This window comes from Salmo trutta, chromosome 15, assembly GCF_901001165.1.
Source record: "Salmo trutta chromosome 15, fSalTru1.1, whole genome shotgun sequence".
Taxonomy (NCBI): domain Eukaryota; kingdom Metazoa; phylum Chordata; class Actinopteri; order Salmoniformes; family Salmonidae; genus Salmo; species Salmo trutta.
The window spans coordinates 22,117,709-22,129,090 of NC_042971.1; positions in this window are offsets into that span (position 1 = coordinate 22,117,709).

Below are 11,382 nucleotides of genomic sequence, written 5' to 3' on the forward strand. Positions count from 1 at the left end.
AATTGATTTGCATTTTAATGAGGGAAATAAGTATTTGACCCCCTCTCAATCAGAAAGATTTCTGGCTCCCAGGTGTCTTTTATACAGGTAATGAGCTGAGATTAGGAGCACACTCTTAAAGGGAGTGCTCCTAATCTCAGTTTGTTACCTGTATAAAAGACACCTGTCCACAGAAGCAATCAATCAATCAGATTCCAAACTCTCCACCATGGCCAAGACCAAAGAGCTCTCCAAGAATGTCAGGGACAAGACCTACACAAGGCTGTAATGGGCTACAAGACCATCGCCAAGCAGCTTGGTGAGAAGGTGACAACAATTGGTGCGATTATTCTCAAATGGAAGAAAAACAAAAGAACTGTCAATCTCCCTCGGCCTGGGGCTCCATGCAAGATCTCACCTCGTGGAGTTGCAATGATCGTGAGAATGGTGAGGAATCAGCCCAGAACTACACGGGAGGATCTTGTCAATGATCTCAAGGCAGCTGGGACCATAGTCACCAAGAAAACAATTGGTAACACACTACACCGTGAAGGACTGAAATCCTGCAGCGCCCGCAAGGTCCCCCTGTTCAAGAAAGCACATATACATGCCCGTCTGAAGTTTGCCAATGAACATCTGAATGATTCAGAGGACAACTGGGTGAAAGTGTTGTGGTCAGATGAGACCAAAATGGAGCTCTTTGGCATCAACTCAACTCGCCGTGTTTGGAGGAGGAGGAATGCTGCCTATGACCCCAAGAACACCATCCCCACCGTCAAACATGGAGGTGGAAACATTATGCTTTGGGGGTGTTTTTCTGCAAAGGGGACAGGACAACTTCACCGCATCAAAGGGACGATGGACGGGGCCATCAAATCTTGGGTGAGAACCTCCTTCCCTCAGCCAGGGCATTGAAAATGGGTCGTGGATGGGTATTCCAGCATGACAATGACCCAAAACACACGGCCAAGGCAACAAAGGAGTGGCTCAAGAAGAAGCACATTGAGGTCCTGGAGTGGCCTAGCCAGTCTCCAGACCTTAATCCCATAGAAAATCTGTGGAGGGAGCTGAAGGTTCGAGTTGCCAAACGTCAGCCTCGAAACCTTAATGACTTGGAGAAGATCTGCAAAGAGGAGTGGGACAAAATCCCTCCTGAGATGTGTGCAAACCTGGTGGAGAACTACAAGAAACGTCTGACCTCTGTGATTGCCAGCAAGGGTTTTGCCACCAAGTACTAAGTCATGTTTTGCAGAGGGGTCAAATACTTATTTCCCTCATTTAAATACAAATCATTTTATAACATTTTTGACATGCGTTTTTCTGGATTTTTTGTTGTTATTCTGTCTCTCACTGTTCAAATAAACCTACCATTGAAATGATAGACTGATCATTTCTTTGTCAGTGGGCAAACGTACAAAATCAGCAGGGGATCAAATACTTTTTTCCCTCACTGTAACTGAAGGCATCAATTGAGTGGTTGATGCACGTCGATTGACCTGTATGGTGAACGGAGAAAAGAAGTTCACTTCATCCATGCTACTGTTCTTTGATGAATAGTCTCTCTCATATAAAGTTAGGATTCATGAGATACCCTGTTATAGCTTTTGTGCAACAGCCCCTTCAGTGTCACGAATGTCAAATATTTGGTAATGTGTTAAGTGTGTGCAGAAGGGAAAACTATCATATGCCAGATGAAGGGAAATGCTGCAACTGTGGAGGTGAACACGCGCCTGAACTCTTGGAGTGCCCTGTTAGGGTGAGGGAGAATGAGGTGGCAAGGGTAAAGTATCCAGTGTCCAGTATGTCTCCTATCTGGAAGTGGTGAGAAAATTGGAAAGAACGAGTGGCGGGGAAGAAGCAACGGTAGTAGAGCCACCACGACCAGTGAAGGTTTCTCATCAACCGAGGGATAGTGGAATGCTACATGTTAAAAAGGTGGACTTTGTATTATTTATTGCAATGGTCATAAACTGTACAGCACAAGCGAAGAAGAAGTATAAGAAAATTGGAATCATTTTGAATGCTGCTTAATGCTTTTTGGGTCTTGTAGCCCCATCACAGGCCCCTAAGCTTGTGTAGGGATGTATTTTGGAGTGGACGGTGATTGAAGAAGTATGATGTATTAATTTGTTTAGTTTACATGTTTTATTTTGTATGATGTCGTTTTTCCCCTTTTACAGAATGTTTTTTTGTTGTTGTTTATTATTCAATACCCCGTCCAGCTGGTGGCGGTAATGTACCATTAACATTAGATGCCAACCGCCGTTAAACCCCATCGAAGAAGAAGAAGGCTCATGTTTGGAGTATTCATTGCAGTGTGTAATCCAGTGTAGCCTAGCTTGTTTTACACCATCCCAGCAGTGCAAAAGACTCGGGCTGAGACAAAATCATTTGGGGCAAATGCCCGGGTCTGTTGATGTCTATGGTAACCAACACTTCGGACTAAACTTTTTCAATACCTGGTTTGCATACCCATTGTTGTCTTAGTTAGCATTTACTGGTAGATATCATAAATTGAAACGTCTTTCCTACCCTACCGGCTACCGATGTCATTCTTCTGTGAGCTGCTCCATGCCAAAACCAGTTCAGAGGTGCACACTCTTGCTGCCTGCAGATGATATTCCGCTGAAACTAGGCTGTGTGTTTGGCGCGCGTGTGAATATCTTTCACGTGCTTTGCGATTGTGTAGGCTACTTTGTGCAGGCTACTTGGTGCATGATTTCTCTATTGTACTACATAATTTATACGTCGTATACCTCCATTACACTACTTTGATACGCATCAGTAGGGATTAAGATGTGAGTATAAGCAATGCCCACTGAAAAAAAGTGGTTATACGGCTTATAGGCTTATACCTGCGTATACCCTCCACTACACCACTGGCCCTTTGTGTTATACAAAAAGTGCACTCTCCTACACATATCCGATAGTATTACGGTTGCTGTCCTTTCAGAATCACGAACCTGTCACACACTGAAGGCATATAGGTTCTACACTGTGAAACTTGTCTATATTAGATATAAAGGCTTTTAAGATATTCATGTTTCAAGAAAGGAGTGGATATATTTGGCCTGGCGAAGCTGATAATTATTAGTTTTTCCCTCTGCTGGTCTCGGCTGGTCTCAGGAAGAAATTATGAGTCCTCACTGTCTTAGACTGAGTCAAGATCGAGTACAAATGTATCCGACACCGAGACGAGACCGAGACACTCAATATGTGACTCGAAGACTGAGACCAGTGGTACTGTTAGTGTCACTCCTGTTCTCTCTCAGACTGTCAGATTCTCTGGAGCAGAGCAGCCGCGATCGCATCAGGTGTCGAGGTCAGGGGTGTCGAGGTCCAGCACTTGTTGTCGATGATGTGAACCTGATCTCTGCAAACATCGACCAGTTCTTTCAGATCAGTGTTCTCCTCGATATAGTCCCTTATGGTCATGCCGTATTCTAGGTCGTTACCATGGACAGTATGGTTCAACACAGGGTCTCCAAACCAGCTTCTTATGTACTTTACCACAGACTTCTGTTCGGTGAACCGTCCGATTTGCAACACCATCAGGAAGGCATGAGGTCAGGGAGCGCAGCAGCGCTCTAGTCCAGACACATTTTCCTTTCTGACTTCCTTTTCGTGCGTGTCCATGTCATAAATCCCTGACATATCCATAACAATAATTATTTTCCTGATTATAATTTTGGCGTTGACCTCGCAGTGGCTACAGCGTGTGAATGGCAGGATAATAATAACAGGAAAACATTGACAAAACATCACAACACAGGAACATCTCGACAAAACATTGAATGAAACTCAAGCCAATAGCAATGTAATTATCTTAATTTCTTTATTTTTTTATTACAAGACCATCAAATGTTGTTGCTCAATAAAATAAATTGATAAATTGTACGATTATATTATGCCAATCTGTGCATTGTTACAGCTCTCCTCATTCAATTCAGTTACACTTTTTTGGAATGCAGAATGTTGCTAAAGTGAACCAAATCAACGTTTATTAAGAGATTATTATAGTATGAATTAATGACCAGCAAATAACATTTTCAAAATGATTTTAATTTAAAAAATGTTATATTTTGTAGTACACCAGCAATTCTGTTACTATGACACATTTGAATCCAATTGTCTTGTTACTTTAGCATGATCCTTGGCCACAGACTGAACTGCGTTCTTTGCTGCCTCGTTTGGAGAATCCTATATCTCTGAAGCTTGGGCTCCCTTTATTCCATCTCCTACGACCCTGACGGTGACGGGAATCGGCCCCAGCATTTGCTCCAAGAACTATGGCGCTGACAGCCCCTGCTCCAAGTCCTCCCCTAACTACCACTATTCGTGCCCCCGTGTCCCCTGCTGCTGACCCAATTCTAATCACGTTCCCAACTGTTGCGACAGTGGTGCTTATAAACTCAGCAGAAAAAGAAACGTCCTCTCACTGTCAACTGCGTTTATTTTCAGCAAACTTAACATGTGTAAGTATTTGTATGAACATAACAAGATTCAACAACTGAGACATAAACTGAACAAGTTCCACAGACATGTGACTAACAGAAATTGAATAATGTGTCCCTGAACAAAGGGGGGTCAAAATCAAAAGTAACAGTCAGTATCTGGTGTGGCCACCAGCTGCATTAAGTACTGCAGTGCATCTCCTCCTCATGGACTGCACCAGATTTGCCAGTTCTTGCTGTGAGATGTTACCCCAATCTTCCACCAAGGCACCTGCAAGTTCCCGGACATTTCTGGGGGGAATGGCCCTAGCCCTCGCCCTCCGATCCAACAGGTCCCAGACATCATTTAAAAAGTTGTCTATCGTCATGTCCTCCTCCAGGTCATATCCATATGTGAAAAGGACAACTGTATGCTTCAGGGCATCCTCTCCAAACCACTTCCGTATTGTCATCACAGTTTGTCTGGCCTCCTCTGTGTATCTCCCCACTTCAACACAAGGACAAAGGCACGAGGTCCAGGGGCACACTCTGTCAGACGTGACACCAGTTCACATCTGAGATCTTCTTCGGGCCTATTGGTGTCAAAGATTCCTGGGGTGTCGATAACTGTGATATGTTTCCCAGAGACTGTGCCTTCTCTACTACAGTCTTGAGTTTGAGATTTCGAAGAACATTTTTCATCAAAGAATTTATCTCCCAGGATGGTGTTTCCAGCACTGCTCTTCCCAGCCCCGGTTTTCCTGAGCACCACAATCCTCAGTTCATCGGATCCTTGAGGGGAGAGAAAGACCTGACATGAAAGTGTGCTGTGTACTAAACTGAAGGATGTTTTAGCAGCCATTTTTAAACAATATTATTAGAGGGCATATTCTCTCAACCAGCTTCACCTGGAATGCTTTTCCAACAGTCTTGGAGGAGTTCTCACATATGCTGAGCACTAGTTGGCTGCTTTACCTTCACTCTCCAGTCCGACTTATCCCAAACCATCTCAATTTGGTTGAGGTCGGGGGATTGTGGAGGCCAGGTCATCTGATGCAGCACTCCACTCTCCTTCTTGGTAAGATAGCCCTTACACAGCCTGGAGGTGTGTTGATTCATTGTCCTATTTGAAAAACAAATGATAGTCCCACTAAGCGCAAATCAGATGGGATGGCGTATCACTGTGTTAGCCATGCTGGTCTACAGGATCGGTGTGTCCCCAACGGGACGGTTAAGCTAACGTAGACTAATGTGATTAGCATGAAGTTGTAAGTAACATGAACATTTCACAGGACATAGACATATCTGATATGGGCAGAAAGCTTACATTCTTGTTAATCTAACTGCACTGTCCAATTTACAGTAGCTATTACAGTGAAAGAATACCATGCTATTGTTTGAGGAGAGTGCACAATAATGAACTTGAAAATCTATTAATAAACCAATTAGGCACATTTGGGCAGTCTTGATATAATGTGTTGAACAGATATGCAATGCTTCTTTGGATCAGTCTAAAACCTTGCACATACACTGCTGCCATCTAGTGGCCAAAATATAAATTGCACCTGGGCTGGAATAATACATTATGGCCTTTCTCTTGTATTTCAAAGATGATGGTATGTTTTTTTTCTTTGTATTATCTTTTACCAGATCTAATGTGTTATATTCTCTTACATTCATTTCACATTTCCACAAACTTCAAAGTGTTTCCTTTCAAACGGTATTGCTCATGTTTCTTGGCCAAACCAAGTCTCTTCTTATTATTAGTGTCCTTTAGTAGTCTGATTCACACAGTCTCCTCTGTACAGTTGATGTTGAGATGTGTTTGTTACTTGAACTCTGTGAAGCATTTACTTGAGCTGCAATTTCTGGGGCTGGTAAATCTAATGAATTTGTCCTCTGCAGCAGCGGTAACTCTGGGTCTTCCATTCCTGTGGCGGTCCTCATGAGAGCCAGTTTCGTCATAGCGCTTTATGGTTTTTGCGACTGCACTTGAAGAAACTTTCAAAGTTCTTGAAATGTTCCAGATTGGCTGACCTTCATGTCTTAAAGTAATGATGGACTGTCGTTTCTCTTTGCTTATTTGAGCTGTTCTTGCCATAATATGGACATGGTCTTTTACCAAATAGGGCTATCTTCTGTATACCCCCCTCTACCTTGTTAAAACACAACTGATTGGCTCAAACGGATTAAGAAGGAAATACATTTCATAAATTAACTTTTAAGAAGGCACACCTGTTAATTTAAATGCATTCCAGTCGACTATCTCATGAAGCTGGTTGAGAGAATGTCAAGAGTGTGCAAAGCTGTCATCAAGGCAAAGGGTGGCTATTTGAAGAATCTCAAATATAAAATATATTTTGAATTGTTTATTACTTTTTTGTTAATACATGATTCCATATGTGTTATTTCATAGTTTTGATGTCTTCACTATTATTCTACAACGTAGAAAATTGTAAAAATAAAGAAAAACCCTTGAATAAGTAGCTGTTCTAAAACTTTTGACTGGTTGTGTACATAGGCATTTTTTTCGGTTAATTGTAAAACATTTATTATACCTTTTTTGGAAGTAGGTCTACATACTGGCCGTAACGGGAGTAAATGAAGATAGTTGCTCAGCGAAACTCCATATTTGGTGAGTAACGAATGTATTTTGACATTATAATGCTCGCAGGTAGCCTCGTTGTTAGAGGGTTGGGCCAGTAACATAAAAGGTTGCTAGATCGAATCCCCGAGCTGACAAGGTAAAAATCTGTCGTTCTGCCCCTGAATAAGGCAGTTAACCCACTGTTCCTAGGCCGTCATTGTAAATAAGAATTTGTTCTTAACTGACTTGCCTAGTTAAATAAAGGTTAAATAAAAAAATGTGTATGATGGCAATTTGCATATACTCCAGAATGTTATGAAGAGTGATCAGATGAATTCCAATCAATTGCAAAGTCCCTCTTTGCCATGCAAACGAACTGAATCCCAAAAAAAACATTTCCACTGCATTTCAGCCCTGCCACAAAAGGACCAGCTGACATCATGTCAGTGATTCTCTCGTTGACACAGGTGTGAGGGTTAACGAGGACAAGACTGGAGATCACTCTGTCATGCTGATTGAGTTTGAATAACAGACTGGAAGCTTCAAAAGGAGGGTGGTGCTTGGAATCATTGTTCTTCCTCTGTCAAGCATGGTTACCTGCAAGGAACCACGTTCCGTCATCATTGCTTTGACCAAAAAGGGCTTCACAGGCAAGGATATTGCTGCCAGTAAGATTGCACCTAAATCAACCATTTTTCGGATCATCAAGAACTTCAAGGAGAGCGGTTCAATTGTAGTGAAGAAGAGCTTGTCCAGAGAAGACAAGGTGAGTGCTACCATCAGTTCTGTGTCATGCCAACAGTAAAGCATCCTGAGACCATTCATGTGTGAGGTTGCTTCTCAGCCAAGGGAGTGGGCTCACTCACAATTTTGCCTAAGAACACAGCCATGAATAAAGAATGGTACCAACACATCCTCCGAGAGCAACTTCTCCCAACCATCCAGGAACAGTTTGATGACGAACAATGCATTTTCCAGCCTGATGGAGCACCTTGCCTTAAGGCAAAAGTGATAACTAAGTGGCTCGGGGAACAAAACATCGATATTTTGGGTCCAAATCCCCAGACCTTAATCCCATTGAGAATTTGTGGTCAATCCTCAAGAGGCGGGTAGACACTCAAAAACCCACAAATTCTGACAAACTCCAAGCATTGATTATGCAAGAATGGGCTGCCATCAGTCAGGATGTGGCCCAGAAGTTAACTGACAGCATGCCAGGGTGGATTGTGGAGGTCTTGAAAAAGAAGGGTCAACACCGCAAATATTTACTCTTTGCATCAACTTCATGTAATTGTCAATAAAAGCCTTTGACACTTATGATACGCTTGTAATTATACTTCAGTATTCCATAGTAACATCTGACAAAAATATCTAAAGACACTGAGGCAGCAGACTTTGTGAAAATGAATATTTGTGTCATTCTCAAAACCTTTGGCCACGACTGAACAAAAGGAGATGATCTGACCTGACCATTGCTATACCAAGGTAACATGGTCAATAATTAATAACCAACAATATCCCTAAACACAAACACACACACAAACACCACATAAATACTATTATGATACTATATGGACACAGAAGAAATACAAATACATTGACCCTTTAATGATATTTAGCTTTTATTGTGATCTCAAAAAGAACCTGTTGCACAGTACAAAGAATTGAAGCATAAATAAGTTCCTAATTGTCGACAATGCATCTTCTAGTGATCTAGGCTTAAACAGAAGCAGCACAAGATGCCGGAGGAGCAGTGACATTATGAGTTTGATCATGTATATTGGTCTCAAGATTATCTCTTTAGTAGCATTTCTTCAAGCAGTATGTACAACAGCTTATATCTAACTTCATGTACATCTTTACTGAGCATTAATCCCAAATACACTCAAATAACACAAATAAATTACTGTTGCACTAAAGTGTATTTCAGCGATAGGAAATTGTATGTATTTAAAATGGCGCACTGTTGACGACAGCAAAGTGAAAGAAAGAGCAAAGGTGCGAGCAGGACTAAAATCACATTCACTGAAGTAAACTGCTGCAAAACTATGGAAAGCATTGACATTCATTTAAAAGGTTACAAACCTGTTCATGAAATATTATTCCAAAGAAAGGAACTGTGCAAGCGTGGCATTTAAACAAGACAAGTCTTTTTTAAAGAAGGCCTATGATTATTACATTTGTAATGTTCACTGAAATCCCTTGCTGATAATAACATGCAGTGAACTATCTGAATCATAAAAGTCTTAGAGGGGTATTACACTTTCAAATCAGAGTTTGGCAGATGTTTTTTCAGACCTCAAAAGTAGTCTGGTGTCAAGGTGAAACTACATCCCACGACGTAGTTGATGTCTGAAAACATCTGACAAGCTTTCATGAATGTGTAATATGTCCCTTTAAATAACCATTAGACATCAGTGGTCTTTACCTGGTTCACCAGAAGTACCAAACATGCACACCTGGAATAATATTTCAGTCACTGTAATATGAATTAGTCACAGTGAAAAAAATACAACACAGCAAAATGTGAATTCAGTATAGAGGCATCGGTGTAGGTTCATATGTATAAGTAGGTTTTTCTTGTCAGTCACTCGACACAGCTCACAGCTCGCTCTATGGGAATGAACAGTCCCTCTTCACTGAAAGCGTTAAAATATGAGCTGAGTCTTCCTTCCAAAAACCTTGGTTACATTAAGTAACCTTATAGTTTTCACTGATTATGCCATACAGTGAGTAAAACAACAACACGCAGGCAGCACTGGTGCAAACAAACATTATATTAGCGTATTTAAAATAATAATAATAAAAGATTCAATCAAAACAATCAAATCAAGCAATCGTCGAAATAGTTGAATCAAGATTTACAAATCAAACAATCATGGACATAGCTGAAAAAACATTCATAAAAGAAATGACAATGTTTTCAAACTGCTATTCTGATTAATGTGAATTCTCCACATTAGTCTACATTTTGGCTACAAGGAAACTGTTCTTATCATGCATTTGACTGAAGTGTTGTTAACATGCGTTTGACCTCAAATATACGCTACCGTTCAAAAGTTTGGGGTCACTTAGAAATGTCCTTGTTTTGAAAGAAATGCACATAACCAGAGTAGAAAGAGTAGTGGGAGGCCCTGGTGCACAACTGAGCAAGAGGACAAGTACATTAGAGTGTCTAATTTGAGATCTACTCTGGTTAGAGCCAGTTTGTGCTGTTCTGTGAAGGGAGTAGTACACAGTGTTGTACGAGATCTTCAGTTTCTTGGCAATTTCTCGCATGGAATAGCCTTCATTTCTCAGAACAAGAATAGACTGACGAGTTTCAGAAGAAAGGTCTTTGTTTCTGGCCATTTTGAGCCTGTAATCGAACCCACAAATGCTGATGCTCCAGATACTAAACTAGTCTAAAGAAGGCCAGTTTTATTGCTTCTTTAATTAGCACAACAGTTTTCAGCTGTGCTAACATAATTGCAAAAGGGTTTTCTAATGATCAATTAACCTTTTAAAATTATAAACTTGTATTAGCTAACACAACGTGCCATTGGAACACAGGAGTGATGGTTGCTTATAATGGGCCTCTGTACGCCTATGTAGATATTACATAAAAAAATCAGCCGTTTTCAGCTACAGTAGTCATTTACAACATTAACAATGTCTACACTATATTTCTGACCGATTTGATATTATTTTAATGGACAAAAAATTAGCTTTTCTTTCAAAAACAAGGACATTTCTAAGTGACCCCAAACTTTTGAACGGTAGTGTATATAAATACAATCTATAACAATTGATAAATATTGGACAAATGATTTAGAAAGAAACTGCCTTGCATCGCATGATTGGCTGAGATGATGGCTTCGAGTGATTTAATTGGATGAATAAATGTCTGCTATATCCCTTGATTGGTTTTGACTGACCATTAAAAAAACAGTCCTATATAGCACATAGGCCCTTTTTTCCAGGTTATGTATCATAAAGCAATCAATGTTTATTAGCCTACTTTTATTCCCTCATATCCTCCTCCTCAACCGATCAATAATTGTCTGTCCGCACATGGTAACACAAAGCCTTGCTGCTTCACCACTTCTGTACAAATACGGTAGGCAATATAAGATTGGACAATATCTCTGACTTCCTTATACAGTACATTACAGTTCAGTACAGAGCCATTTACAGACGTAGGATCTTAATTTGAGCCAGTTTGCTACAGCAGGAAAATAATCCTGTAGCAACAGGAAATGTGAATTATTATGTGGATTATAATTAATGGACATTTTTGTAGGGGTTGATGCAAGTCTGTAAATCAAGTCTGAAATTTCAAAGTGGAAATTACAAACTTTAGAAGCCTTTCTAAAAATCAAATACACTACACGTTTACATTTC